The sequence below is a fragment of the Rhinolophus sinicus genome, chromosome 16 (assembly GCF_057876585.1).
Source record: "Rhinolophus sinicus isolate RSI-liver-muscle chromosome 16, RSI-T2T, whole genome shotgun sequence".
Classification (NCBI taxonomy): domain Eukaryota; kingdom Metazoa; phylum Chordata; class Mammalia; order Chiroptera; family Rhinolophidae; genus Rhinolophus; species Rhinolophus sinicus.
The window spans coordinates 21,003,149-21,017,006 of record NC_142516.1 but is presented as its reverse complement, the minus strand read 5'-3'; the positions used below and the strand labels follow the sequence as shown (position 1 = coordinate 21,017,006).

General features: G+C 43.0%; 1 protein-coding gene across 11 annotated transcripts in view; it reads left to right on the top strand.

The window, feature by feature from the left end:
* Positions 1-13,858, top strand: part of PALM2AKAP2 (PALM2 and AKAP2 fusion) — a 416,415-nt gene that overhangs the window by 316,071 nt on the left and 86,486 nt on the right. The gene's annotated exons all lie outside the window — the stretch shown is intronic.

Sequence of the window (13,858 nt, the reverse complement as noted above, 5' to 3'; positions counted from 1 at the left end):
CGGGGAGTCTGGGAGCCCGAGAGCCCGCGGAGGGAGGCGGCACGTCTGGGGAGCGGTGGCGCTGGTGGTGGGGTGAGAACTGAAGGCAAAGCGTGGGCTGCGCAGAGGACGTAGCAAGAAGGTGAGTGGACCAGCGAGAGCGGGACCAGCAGCCTGGTCCCTGAGCTCCTCTGCATTGATGCGAGACGCTCGCCAGGCCTGGGGGGGGGGGGGTCCGTCCCCAGTCCGCAAAACAAGGGGAGGGGGCCTTCTTGGAGGGAAGTGACTCATTTAGGATTATCTCTTCAGACCCGGTAAAGCCAGTTTCCCGCGTGGAGTAGTAGTGGTTTGGTGCTGATAGGCTGTGTGGTCAGACTTTGATAAATCTGTATCCTACCCTGTAGGAGTTTGAAGTGCAACGCCATTAATTTGGGCAAATTCCCCGCCCCCCCCACCAATATAGTTACCTTTGAAAAGAGGACACTACACATTCGCACACACACACACACACGCCCCTCTAAATATATAGTATATCTTTGAGTTTGCTAACAAGTTAACTTTTCAGAGGCAGCGCCTTTCCATCTTAACACATATTCCCAGGTGCCTGGAGGCTGAATGAGAACAAACCCACCCCTCACCGCTGTAATCCCAGGGGCTTTGTTTCCTTGGCTTTGTTCTAATTACAGAAGTTAAGCATCCCACTTTTCTTCCTGGAAATGTTCCCAATTTAATCAAACACTCTTTTCCCACTATGGCAGCCTCCCCAAATCGATTTACTGATCAATTACATTTCAGAGTAACATGTCTAGAAGTGAGGTATATCTAGTAAGGAGTTGACTCTATTTCTTTAAACAGAAAGCCTTTTCAAAATTAAGACTTGCCCTAAAGCATCATCTCAACAGCTGTCCCCTGTCAGCTCTCTCCTCCCCAGTTCTGACACAGACTCTGCTTAAAGGACATTTTTCTCCTTTGAATGGGCACACCGTGGGTGTGCGGGCCCTGCAATAATTTTGGGCGGCACCGGTAAAATTAGTCATGAGCCAGGAAAAACGAAAGTTAATACTGCTTGGGTCTCCCAGTCCCTTACCTAGCAAACTGTGCAATGAAGTGTTAAGCTGTTTCTCTGGCAGCGGAGTTCATTTCCATTTCTTTCTGGGATGCTGTTATGAGAGGGATGGCTGGGCTTTGAGATGGGACAAACATTTTGAAATACCCATTATCTCATAGTTCTGGCATGACAGTTGGCACAGCTTCCTGCCTGCAAAGTTCAGGGTAGTGTTGTCAGAATTTATTTCACTTTCATAAGTTGCTCGCTTTGATTCTGTAGCCTCAGGATCTGAGGGTAATACATTGAAGCAGGGTGTCTTTGTTATCAAGTGAAGGGAAAATGGTCCATTATTTTTAAATTTCTAAAACTTGCAATATTTTAGTATAGAACTAACATATTAAATGTTACTTTAAAAAATCCTAATACCCTGGACTTGCTAGTTAATTATTATAATTGTTGTCTAGATACCATCCTTTTAGATTTGTTGGACTCTTAAAACACCCATGTCTCAGGTTTCTACTGCGGTTGTCATTACAAGTCACTTATTAGGGTAATGAGAAATGTTTCAAATAAAGATGAAATTGAATTTGGATGGAGGTTGTATTGAGGGATTCTAATAATTGAAACAGGAGCGTGTTGAAAATGTACTTCTGAACACCAAGGGGATGGTGTTTAATTCCATTCTTCAATTTTATACATTTCTCAACACTGGTACGATCTATATTATATTAGCCTCTGCAGTGGCTGGTCTTTGATCTTGAGAAACATAGACATCACCCTGTGCTTAGATTAGTGACTGAGATCCTGTGCCAGTTATTGAAAATTTGAAGTAATTTGTTAATATACTTATCAGGCGCAACAATTTTAGTGTTAATAAACTTAATACCCAGAAGCAGATTTGCTGTGAAGCCAGAAAAGCTTAAGATTCAGGGCCCTGCATTGGTACCAGCCTTACCCAGCGTTTTGAGTGGCTTGTGCCTGAGGGAGGCAGTGCCTCCATGAACCATGATGCGAGAATATATATATATATATATATATATATATATATATATATATATATATGATAATCCCTTTTTAAGAATATATATGACTGCTGTTCAAGTTTTGGACATTTTGGACATTTATCCTTCAAACATTTTTCAGGAACCTATTATAGGAAAGTTGAAATCATCTCTGTTACAATAGGAAAATCCACTATTTTGCTCAAAGAGAAAAGTTACAGAGTTTGTTAATGTGATTTAAGTAGTACTTGATTAATTAGAATACTTAAGAAATGGAGTGCTCTAAGTAACACCATACCTAAAATTTAAACCTAAGTCTTAAAACTTTGTTTCAACTATTACAGCTGAAGGTGTTTCTAAATTGTAATGAATGACTACCTTGCCTTGACTACTTCTTTCCTTGGTGAATGTACTGGGCTGAATATACTGCTGCGCTTCTGCTGACAGTTCAAGAGTTTGTAGCTTCAGTGTGATGTTAGCATAGATTATGAATTACATTTTATTGGCGTGGCAAAGTGTAATTGTGGAACCCACTCCAGGACAGATTCTGGAGGCTGGCTTTTGAGAAAATGAAATGTCCTGATACACATGTAATTTCTGTTCTTTGCTCCAATCTCTTGAGAGTTGAGTGCCAGAAACATGAATGCAGCAAGACCTTCCCTTCTTCCTACAATAACACGGGATGTGCTTTCTCCAGGGTTTATCAAAGGGTTCTTTTTTCCTGCTGAAGTGAATTCTGAGGTTGAGGAGGTGCAGGAAAGGACAGAGAGCATGGGGGAAGGGACTGAGGGCATCCTTGGGCCCCAGACCTCTTTTCCCTTGTTCTCTCTCAAGCCTAGGAGGACCAGTGCTATCAGGCCTTGAGGTGGGGGAGGGTACATTTGAATAGGATCAAGGGACATGTAACTAACTGGCATTTGTTCCCGTCTTTGTGGGAGTCTCAGAGTGATCCAGTGGGCCATACAGCTGGAGAAGGTGCCCTTTAGAGGAAGAATGCTGCTGGTTTCCTTATCCAGGCAGAGGACAGAGATGGGGGAGCGGTAAAATGATGGAGCTTTCTTCAAGTGGGTTTGAGGGGTTGGGATGTTTTTGTTTGTTTTGTCTTTTAAGTCTTATAAGATACATTTCCCAGTTGAGAGCAAACTGATATGAATGCCAGGGAAGGGGAGAGAGCTGTAGATTTGGGTGAGGAGTGTCACTGTCCTTTGGGCCCTTTTTTTCTTAGGTGTGAGCAGAGACTTTATGGTTGATTTTAGTGCTTGATTGCAGCCGATGAGATGCGCAGCCAGATACTTGGTGGCTATAATGCCCCAGTTATTCAGGCCATGGCAGGGCTAAACCATTTTCATGCCTTGGCCAAGTTCTCTTCAATACCTGGAGCATGTCACATAAATTGAATCTTAGTTCCCCCATCTATACAATTGGGGATACCCAAAACTACCTATTTCAAAACTTGTGTTAAATGAGATGTATGTGGGAGCACCTTGCCCATGGTGTATTCCCCCCAAAATTGATTGTTTTCATAAATTAACCAGTCTTCTTCCATCTTTAATGGCAGATGCAAATAAGTAAATGGTGTTTAAAGTAATATTTAAAATTCCAGTAAATGTGTAGCAGATCAATTGTTCATCCTTTATGCTGATCTGATCGAAAAGCTTTGAGCATGGATGTTCTCCAAACCTGGCCTTCACCCTCCTCCCCGACAGCCAGGGCCCCTCCTTTTGACTTGGGGGAATCTGGCTGCCATCGTTTTCTTCCCGTTTCCCCCGAATCACTGACACTGTTGTCGTAAGGCTTTCTCTAGACTTTTTCACTTGCTCCCTTGTAATACTTTGAGTAAGTCCAAAATTACTTCTCATTGGGAAAATAGACCCAAATTTTCAGGACCCTAATCCTCGGCTTTTTAAGCTCACTCAGCGATCAGCATGTGATGGGTGTCAGTGGGACTCTCCTTCTGGAACTAGTACAAGATGTTTTGCCAGCTCTGATGAGTTTACTCTGTTGCCAAGACAGGAACGTGGATTAATCTACTAAGTAAAGATTTGCAATGAGATTTAATATTAAAAAGGTTTTCAGAAGAACCCGAGAAGCCTAGTGAGTCCAATTCTTTTTGTACCATTTAGCTTTGCACAGATTGACAGTAGGGTTGGCCGGTTGGATGGCTTACTATGTAGCAGCATGGTGAGGTGGACAGGGCAGACACATTTTTTTGACTCAGTTCTTAAACGCTACAAATCATTCTTTTAAACAAACACATATAAAATGTATCTTCCACCCTTGGTCCAAACCTCTCCACCAAATTCATGGTGCCATGGAGTTCCGGATTAGGACAAGCCTGTACATTTAGGGAAGTGAGTCGGCTAGAAAAGCCGCCGGGGGTTCACAAGCAACATGATTTAAAAAGCAGAACATTGTAGCACTCAACCCACTTGTGAAGTTTTCATTTTAGTCACTGTCTGCTAGAGGGAAGTCCCCCCTCAAAATGTCTATGGAAGGGACTGTCCTACTCAGGTCCAAAGGCTCTTCGGTGTCTATACTCTGTTTAAGGACCTCAGCGCTACATGAAGATCCAATTTGCTAGGAATCGGCCTGTTCACTTGGGCAGCATGTATGGACATGTGGTCGAATGACCCCAGTGCCTATGTGGGGATTCCTGCACCCTGGCACAGACTGTCCTGGTCACCCGTCTGGGAGGAGCCTGGGTATGCCCTTGAACTGGCTCTTCTGTGACGCCAAGTACCGGGTAATGATGGCTATTCTGGGGCTTCATCAATAGGTCTGTGGATTCTGCCTGAGCTTTCCGCCCTGGAGAGCACCTAAACTCCTCACCTGCTGTGTAGGATTGGTAAGAGATAGAGTCAATGTATAAAGGTAGGTAAATGCTGGTCCAGAAGTAGCAACCTCTCTTTGAACTCCGTAAGGATGTATTGCACTGCTGTGCACATGTGTTACTGACGGGCCCTGGAGAAGGATTATTGCTGTGCAGAGTGAGGATCACAGTAGTGCTAGAGCAGCTTTTCCTGGCTTGTCAGAGTGGGCTGCACTGGAAGTGTCTATACAGTGCTTAGAGTACCCTGGGTTGGTAAAGTTTAGAGGAGAACTTTGCCAGGACTTCCAGGTTTTTAGTCTTCTGTTGGTTAGAAGGAGAGTGTGTGTGCGTGGAATTGCCACCCATACCACACCAAGTTCTGTGAAGAGGTTCCCTAGCTGGCCATCCTATCCATAGCCCATGAGTATACCCAGGGTGTTTGTGGGGTTGCTGTGGGCTAGGACCGAGCTAATGCTTCTTTTCGCAGAGACTGGCTCTGCAGACTGGAGGGAAACCCCAACCCTGGGCAGGGGAGACGGAGGTTACTTATGTGTCTTACCTCCCACCCAGACTGGCTTCAGCCTTGAATGCCGAGCTCTGCCAGGGCCCGCCTGGGCCCTGCACCTGGGTGAAGTTTGTGTAAAGGCTTGAGGAAGGGCAAACCACACTTTTCCTATAGGCAGTTAACTGACTGCTCTCAGCCCCTCTCCCTGACTGCATTGGCTAATACAGAAAGTTACTTTGGAGCAATGCCTGGTCTAAGTTTTGTGATACAGCCTATCCACAGAGAAAGACACCATTGGTTAGCGCTTTTTATGTGGGGAGTTGGGAGAGTGATTTTTCCCAGAGGAATCAATCTTAGTTAATTTTCCAGAAGATTGAAGCATTTCACAACCCTGAATTCAAAAGCTCTCTCTGTATGTGTATGAAAAGCAAGGTCCATGTGTCATGTGCTGTGTGATTCCAAGGCCATATTTAGCCTGGCAAATTCGTATTTTGCATTAGAACATTTTATCCTATCAAAGGAGAGCAGGAATGCTCTCTGACACATTCCAGATGAGCAGAATTCATTCATTTGGGGAGGAAAAGGGACAAACTGTGTTGGAAACTTAGATCATATCCAAAGCACTTGTCATTATTTCTGTTTGGGGTCATTTGTCTTTTAGAGAAAAGTCCAATTCAGTGTTAAATGCAGTACAGAGATGGGCCTTTGAGGGTGGGAGGCATGGCTTTTGCATGAAATCACAATGTGTATATTGTTTTTAAATATTCTTTTCATCATATGCTTCATTGTCAAAACAATTCACAGCCTCCAAAGGACAGATGTTATGGCAAAACCAGCGTGGAAGTTATAAGATAGAGGAGCGAAAGGGGGAGAAATCCCTCCCTCTCCGACCACCATTCAGGGTGGAATGAGTTTCCTCTTCTAGGGAATTCCCTGTAATCCCCAGGATGGCCTTGAGGTTTCCAGGCCTGCTGCTGGCTGGAGCTTAGAGGGAAGGGTAAGAGAATTAACATGTTCTGAATGCCAGATACCGAACTGGTTGCTTCCTCTCCACTATTTTGCTTATTCCTTACAGTCACTACCATTTTTCAAATGAAGATGCTGAGGCCCTTGGAAGTTCTGTAACTAACTAGCCGATTGTCCCACTAGTGTTTCTACCCAGGTCTCTCCTCTTATGTACTACACCAGGGCAATGGGGCCTTGCTGCTCCAAGTGTGGTCTGGGAACCTGCGGCCTTGCCATCATCACCCAGGAGCTTGTTGAAACGAGAATCCTTCCTGCTGAATCGGAATCTGTATTTTAACGAAATCCAGTGTGAGAAGCTCATCACTACTGTGAAAATGAGCTTATCTGAAAACTTGACCTGAGAAATTGGTCTGTCTGGGAGTGGGGAAGGGTACTACTAGACTCGAGTGGGATGCAGCTAAACATTCCACAATGCACAGGACAGCCCCCCCCCCGCCCCCACAACCCAGAATTCTTCTGCCCAAACTATCCATGGTTGAGAAACTGTCCGTAGTTCTCCATCTCTAGAACTCACGGCCTGTAAACATGTCTCTGTAGCTTCAGCTATCTAGCTAGCACATCTTAAATGAGATGGTACAAATTGCAGTGTCGGGCAACTCTGATTGTCTTTGTGGGGACTGGGAAAGAGAACCAGAGCTTACACTGCAGCATGAAAGATTTCTGTTGGAGTTTTGAGAATGTTTGACTATTCTACCCAAGAAGCAGTGGCAATATTTCTGAGCCTGTCCTGAGTGCCACTGGGGATGCTAAAAGGTGACACTCCCCCAATCCTGCCTGGCCACAATGCCTTTTGTTTCTTTGTTTTATTCTCCAAGCTTGTCCAAGCATCTGTCCTATCTTTCAGCTCCGACGTACTCTGTGTTGGGTCAGCTGGGCCACCTGGAGTTTGAGAGGAAAGGGAATAAATGAAGGACCGATTAAAGAGATGCAAAGCCTCATTCCTGCCCCATGCATCTCCCTCTTTTCTCACTCAGTTCCTTTAATTCCACCAGGCTGCAGGCATTTCCACTGATAAACAGCTGTCCTGTTCCCTTTCTCCTCCTCTTTAGATTCTGGCCCAGAGATTTGTTAACCATGTTTTCTCCATCCTCTCTGCCGCCCTCTCTCCTTTTCTCTTTCTTCCTTTTGTGAGCTAAAAACCAACCGTAATCCAGACTGGGAGGTGAAACCAGCATACCCAATGTAAGGGGGAAAGTTTTGAAGTGAAATTATAGCCAAAAAAGAGCCCCTGTCTTCTTCATTTTCAGTTGTGAGAGTCTCCTCCAAAATTGCTACAAACATCTCTACCTACTTTCTTGTTTTACTCCCTATTAAACTTGCTTTTTCTTGAGCTCCAGAATTTTAAAGCAGAATTCTTTCTCAATTCTACTGTGTTTTCCAGCCTTCTTTAATTGCTGACATTATAACAATCACTTCTCACTCCTTTTTTAATGACTATTATCAGTGAAGCAGATTCTTCTGGATTTGTAACAAGGCATTCCAAAGAAGAGAAAACCTCTTTGCAACGTCTGTGTACCTTCTTTTCATAACTTTCATCATCCCTTACAAATGAAAGGTGGGGCCATAGAAGTGAAAGGCGGCCTGGGGAGTAATGGGCAGGCTACGCAGAACGTCCAATCCTCAGTACTTGGACCTAGTACTTGGGCCAGGGCAGGAGAAGCCCGAATGCTGGGCTTCTGGCTAGAGTGAAATGTATCTTCCCAGGTCTGGGAAGCCTGTGTTTTTCCAGCAGACCAGCTGATTTGCTCCAGAAGGCTTTAAATTGGAAAATGGGGAGTTACAGGGACTAGTGGGATCCAGAGAACATGAGAGAAGTTTCTATGGAGGCTTACCAGCGATGTCACAAAAAGGGGTGATTTCACACCTGGTAATTGACTCCTAGTATTGTTTTGAGAGAATAATTTGGAAATCAGTATTTGAAACAAGTTTGTGTTTGATAGCGTTCTCAACGGTGTAAAAAAAACAAAAGGAAGAAAACTGATCTGGGCAGTCTGAAAGATGGCTTCTAGACTTTATCATTGTCATCAGTGATTAAGTGCATCTTTTAAGCCAGGTGCACCTTATTAGCCTCACAATAACCCTGTGGGGTGCTTGAGTTGTTTTAATCCCATTTTAAAGATGAAGATGTTGCAGCTGGGAGAGGTGAAATGAATTGGTCAAGGCCAGGCCCACAGGACATATATTTACCCCTTCTTGTTTCTGTGCTGGCTGAGCTTCTGTCCCCTCTCATGAGCAGAGAGAGGAGACTGGACCAGGAGTTTTGACTTTGTTATGCTTAAGCTATTTGTTAAAACTGTCAGAAGTGGGAGTTGAGTCCCTTAAAGGCAATCTCTGTTTGAATGTCCTTTTCCTTAGAGGCTTCTCGAACTCTAGGCAGCACTTGTCTCACCAACCCAGACCCTCTAAGTGTATTGTCACATCTCATGCATTCCTCAAGGGGCTTTCTGGGCTTGATAATGTACGTGGTGTCTTGCAAGATCCCCTAAACTCTCTCTTCCACAAATTATGCCTTTCTAGCCAGAATCAACATACAATTGACTGTTGCAAATACTTGGACAAATATGGACAAATACAAACTAACAATTGCTGGGGCTTTATGAAGAATGGATCCAAACCAAGGACAGAGTTTGTATGAATAGAGGGAGACATAATATACTACGCATACAATGGAACACAACCTTGAACCTTCAACATGGGGCCATTTTTATCCACAAATTGTGATCAGGCTTCTTTCAGAAGAGTGCAATTTTGAAAAAGTTCAAATTTTTGTATTTCTTCAGCGATACTTTGAGATTAAAAGTGAGTTTAAGCTATTAGCTGATAATTAATATTTATTGAAATATTAGAGCCCTATTTCAAGTGCCATGAATGTATCATTATCTTTGACCGTCATAACATCCTGTTGTGGAAGATACCATTATTATAATATTTTTTGTTATAGATGAAGAAACTGAGGCACAGGAATTATAGACAAGGACACGTAACTAGTGGCAAAACCAGGATTTGAATTCTGGTAGTCTGGCTTTTATAGACAATCTGTTAATCGTTTACTCTCTTTATTCTGTCTTCTGAATAATTATTATTTTGCTTAATACAAACTACGATTGCCCTCTCCATTTACTATGGTTGAGGGTATGAATCTTAGACCATAAACAAAGGCTTGCAAAACTATAGCATTTAAAAACTTACACAAATGAACTTAATTTTGTCTCCAAGCCTTCAACTTGTTCAGCCAACAGAAAGTTTAACCTTGGTTGTTTTTGAAACACACTCACCTTGTGATTACATTCAGGGTCTAAAGTTTGAGAAAGTGCTGGGTTGTGGGAAGGGGCCCATCCAGACATGTGTCTACACTGGTTTTAGCTGTGATTTCCAGTCATGTGTCTACATCGCTTTTGACTGTTTCTGTCCTGGGAGTCAAGGTTGAGGCTGTCTGCTTGTCCGGGCAGGCGTGCGATGGAGCACAGGGACGTTTGGAGAGTCTGGGGACCTGGACCTGGAGTCTTTCTTCTGAAGTCTTGCCAGTTACTCTAGAAGCTTCCAGGGAACAGAGCAAAACACCCAGGGATTGAGGGAGAAAGGACCTTTCTAAAACAGCTTGCATCATCTTCTGGATGACTTAGAGTTTTACAAAAGCCAGGAAGAACCTTGACTCCTTGACACCAGATCTCCAAGCAAACATTTGACTTAATAGCCTGGCTGGCTGCCTAAGGAGGAGGAAAGAAGAGAGAAAGTAAAAGGAGAAGACATTTATTAAGATCTCAAAAATTTTCATGGAGGAGAGTGGTGGTTTCGAGGGGCTGGAGGGAGGAAGGAATGGGGAATTGGTGTGCAGTGGGGATGAGGTTTCAGTTTGCAAAATGAAAAGCGTTCTGTGGATGGGTGGTGGTGATGGCTGCACAACGGTGTGAATGAACTTAAGGCCACTGAACTGCACACTTCAAAATGGTTAAAATGATAAATGTGATGTGTATTTTGGCACAATAAAAACATCATCAATGTAGAAGTTTTATTTCCTTTGTATAAACTTTGATTAAAAACAGTATATCCAAATGACAGAAATAAAAATAAGTAATTACACTCGTAAAAGAAAATGTTCATGAAAAAACTAGTTTTGAAAGCCAAAGGAGAGAAGCAGACTTGAATCCTCCAGTGGTGGGTATGTCCATTTCTTCTCAGGGACCAGCCAGGTCTTGTGTGACCTCTGAGCCTAGCCTACGTCTTGAATCCTGTGGGTCCTGAATAGCCAACAGTGAGTTGGCTCAGAGAGTGTTTTGTTTGGGGGTGCAAGGGCTCCATTCCCCTGAAGGGCACTCAGTGGGGTGAACCTGGGTGGTTACTGCAGCCCTCATCAAGGGGCCACAGGACTGATTTTCCCGACTGTCTAGGCAGCTTTCTTGCCCTGGCAGAGAGCAGCTCCTTAATTAGTATACCTCTGTAATCAGAGGCATCCCAAGCTGTTACATTTCTCAGTATTGTTTCCGTTGCAGATCACTCTGCCTTGTCACATTTCCAAGTTGGAAACCATCCCCCTCCCTTTATTTTTACCACAGTGGCTCTGTGACAAGGGAAATGATGGATGCCTGGACTTGCCTTCCGACATTTAGAGTGTCAGATATCTGGGCCTTTCACAGGGCCAAGCTCTAAAACAGGAAGAGGGGCCTGTTGAGGTCTCAAAGACACACTTTTCTTGTGCTTCCACGGCTGTCAGAAAGAGCATGTTCCAAGAGACCCTTGGGTTGCAAGGCTATGGAAACACCGTAGTGGCAACCCTTAATGGCTCGTGTCTGTCAGTGGCCTCTGATGCCACACCAGCAGGGTGACTTCCCAGTGAAGGGCCAGCTCTCTAACACTCATGACAGCAGTGTGACTTAATGCCTGCCAGCCCCAATAAGCATGTCGAGGCATTTCTGTGATGGACACTCCTTCTAGTTCTTGCCCTTGTTTGATTTTAATTTTAACAGTGGCAAAATATAGCATAACATTATCATCTTAACCATTTTTAAATATACAATTTAGTGACAGTACCTTCACATTGTTGTGCTACCATCACCACCATCTACCCACAGAACTTTTGTGTCTGGCAGAATTGAAACTCTTTACTCATAAAATACTAACTCCCCATTTTCTTCTCCCCTTCTAGCCCCTGGCAACCCCCATTCTACATTTGTCTCTATTAGTTTGACTACTTTGGGTACCTCATACATGTGGAATCATACAGTATTTGACCTTTTTTTTTGACTGGCTGTATTATTCAGCATAATATCCTTAAGTTTCATCCACGTTGTAGCATACGTGTAAATTTCCTTCCTTTTTAATATTCACGAATGATGTTCCGTTGTATGTATATGCCACATTTGTTTATCCATTCCACCATCAATGGACACTTGGGCTGCTTCTACCTTTTGTCTCACCCTTGTTTTTGAGAGGCATAATTCATGTATGAAGACCTCAGGAGATTAAAAGAATTTCCCTAAGTCCCTCCTTTCAAGAAGTTCTCTATCTCTAGCAAGTGCCGAAGTGCAAACACAGGAAAAAGTAAACCACAGTGCAGAAGTTGTATGAGGCATCTGTTCAAGACATGTCACGAGAGCATGGGTGTGGATTTGCAAAATGGATGGCTTGGAGCGAGTATAGGAGATGTTAAAGCATGGATTCCAGAGTTAGGTAGCTCAAGCTCAAATCCTGGCTTTGTCACTTACTATCCATGTCGCCTCGGGTGAATTATTGAACCTTTGTAAGCTTCAGTTTTCTCACATGTAAAATGGGGGGGGAGGAGGGGGATAATAGTATTTTCCTCATAGAGGTGTTGGGAGGATTGAATGAGAAAATATAGAGAGCTCAACAGAGAGTCTGACCCACTGTTAGCGTTCAATACTAAAATATAGAGGAAGCAACATGTTACCCACTAAATGTCAGGCAGTTTGGCTATTTTTAAATATGTTATTCCCTTAATACGACTGTAAACATCAGTATCTATGTGTCAGAATTTTAGAAGCATTAACGGTTCCTATTCTGCCTTTCCTATTTCACCTCCTTTTAAGATTATAGTTGTTTTAGCAAGCATAGTAACCGATTTTGGAGATTCTCATCAAGTAGAGAGAAGGCTCTTCACTTGTTTTTATCAGATAACTAATAATAAAAATAGATATGGCTTGGCTTTCTTATCACTGGGAAGATACAGAATGAGGAAGGAGAATGCGGGTTCCTAGATAACCTTCATCTAACTGACCAGGGAGTTAGCTTTCTCTAATTCTCTGGGCAGATTAGAGAGACTGCGAGTAGGATGCCAGGTTTCAATCTCTTGGAAACAATAGGTCCTGTGACACTGTCCATGTGGATGGTGCTGTCATAGCTGTTCTCTCAGTTAAGGATTTCAGAGTTAGATGATTTTAATCTCAAGTATTAAAATACTCTCTTTTTTTTTTCCCTAGCAATAATGACCAAAGCTTTTAAAAGTTAAAAAATGAACTAAAATCAAATAATTTTGCTGAATGAAATATTTCTCTGTTAAAGGGTGCCCTAAAGGTATTCTAGAATGTAGGTCTCAGACACATTATCTGGCTGGTGCATTACTGACTCTATTCCTGTTTGTCTGCCTGGCATTTCCGACCCAGGAGTTCATCGACTTCAAGGTAATAGAACCCATTATTTGTCAGGAGAAAAACACATCTGAGTCTCTTTTGCCCCAACAATAGATTTTTTTTTTTAAATGCATTGTACACAGTCCTCTAAAAAAAATAGGCGTTTGAGGGGGGATGGGTGTGAACAGAGGAATTTCCTCCTCCACCCTAGCTGTTGCTAAGCTGTAAGCTAATATTGTAAGAGAAAAACTATCAGGGTCTCAACTTTCCTTGGAATATTGCTTTGCATTTTTGTTTACTAGTATTAACGAAGATTTCCCCAAAATGCTGTTTAAAGCTAAATGATTTGCACCTTAATTTACTGCAGACTTCAAGCTTTGTTTAGGTGAACTCAAGATTCCTAGGCTTCTTAGACTCCCGTGGGTTATTTTTACACCTTCCATGTTTTTCTGGTGTGGCCTTTCTATTAGCATTTCTGATCAAGAATTTCTTCTGTGTTGACAATTGCTCAATCCATTGGGGAGGGGAAAGGTCTGTTGTGCTGCCTTAAATTTATTTTCTTACTTGTCATTAAAAGTGAAAACAAAACTTGGAGATTTATTTTCTCTTTTTAAATTTCCATGCTCCCCCCCGCCCCCCCCCAGTCTCTTGAGAATGGTCAGGCAGTAGTGTCTCAAATACTTCTGTGGCTTTTAGCAAGTGAGAATTTCCCAGACTGGGTTAGATTTGTATTTGTTTATGTTCCAAACCTTTTTTGGTAAGACCATAATTTTGAGTATCAGTAGAACTTGAGGCAGATAGAATTTCATGGAATGTGTAATCCTCTGGGGCTGTATATTTTACTCAAATAAACATGCATGATGGGTCTGTTAAATAGGATGAAGTCTCCAGCAGATCTCACTTGGC